A 1,650-nucleotide genomic window follows, 5' to 3' on the forward strand; every position below is an offset into this window, starting at 1 on the left:
TTCAAACTTCCTTTTTTATTCGTTTTCTCTAGCATGAATCTATGTAGCTGTTAAAGTAGTTCAGCTATCTAATTTACTGGTGAGATCAAAATGCTTCTCCTAAATTTGAATTTACTCCCATAATGAATATTGTTTTTGTTGATGATAATATCATATTTAAAAGTATTGGCCAAAGCAGAAACCCTTGGAGGTGGACAGAGAGCACCCTGACAGGAACGTGTGCAGCTTTGGAGGCACATAAGGCCAGTGCCTGATACCAGGGGGGCAGTCTTGCTCTTCAGGCTTCAGGAAAAGGAGCTCCTATGTGAGACAGCTGCAGGTGATGGACTGCCTGGCTAGGGGCATGGCAGACTGACTCAAGTGTAACAAATGAGCCAGAACTTAAAGTAGGCAACTTAAAGTAATACCTGCAATGTATAGCCAAGACTACAGGAGCGGAAAGAGGCCATGAATAGCCCATAAGGCAACTGATGCCCAGAAGCTCTAAAAGGGCCAGGAGGGGCAAAGTGAAGCTAAACTGGGCTCATTCTGAGGCCCTGGAGGCAACCTCCTACAACCTTATAAATAACACCAAGGGCTGGAAAGCAAGGTAGAAAGGGTGGGTACCCCAGGGAGCGGGAGTGGGGACAGGGGTCATGTGGCCACCAGGGGGCGTCATAGCCAACCCTGAGCCCTGCTCCTGTCACATGGCCCTGGTGTTTGCTCATCTGAACATCACTGGAAAACCCATTCTCCTACTCTACAACCAAAGTTACTGGAGACCTAATGAGAAGAGCTTACAGTAATATGAAACAGACTATCAACCTCACCTTAGATTCATTTGGGCACTAACAGTAGCCTGATCTGGACTAAAACACGACAAGCTGATCTTATTCCTACTTGCATCCCTTACATGATGGATGTAGGAAAACGTTCTTTTGAAAGTACTGAAATATTCCATCAAATCTCCAATGTATGTTATTTAAATGAACTGCTGAATATTTCACACTGCTGAATTTCCTATTGACTTGAATGAAAATGTCATGATGTCACCTACTCCTTTCCCTCTTTCCTCTCAGGGGTTTTAAAGTCAACCTGCAGATGGAAGGCTCTAAGTAACGTATTAGTTGCTACTTTATTAAAAAGGTAACAAAAGGATTAAGGTACACAGCTATGTACTACACATCTTATTAAAGTAAAGCCATCGGGTATTGAATTCTAAGGGACAATAAAACTGTAATTACATTAATCCAGTTACGGTATTTCACAACATATAACTGATAACCAATTCGCAATGTTTCTTTTTCTCATAAATAAATTAAAATTTTGGGAAACCTGACTTGAAGATAAATTTAAAATGCTTAAAATATATTTCTTAGGTAAATGATGAGTAAGGAGAAAAGAATATGTAACTTTCTTCTTCTCTCTGCAATAGGAAATGAATAACATGTAAAGCCTCATAACATAGGAGGAGAATTAGTTTAGCATAATAGACAAGGGATGACTGAATGAAAAATAACTGGTAAATTTAAGGTAAATATTCACAAAATTAAATGGTGAAATCTATTAGATCAGTCTCCCAAGGAAAGTAGTGGCATTTCCATCCTCCTAAGGAGATGGCCTATGTTACAGAGAACTTCAGTCTTTATCCACCTCTAATTCCTATTTAAT

The sequence above is a fragment of the Crocodylus porosus genome, unplaced genomic scaffold (assembly GCF_001723895.1).
Source record: "Crocodylus porosus isolate Cpor-Errol unplaced genomic scaffold, CroPor_comp1, whole genome shotgun sequence".
Lineage (NCBI taxonomy): Eukaryota > Metazoa > Chordata > Crocodylia > Crocodylidae > Crocodylus > Crocodylus porosus.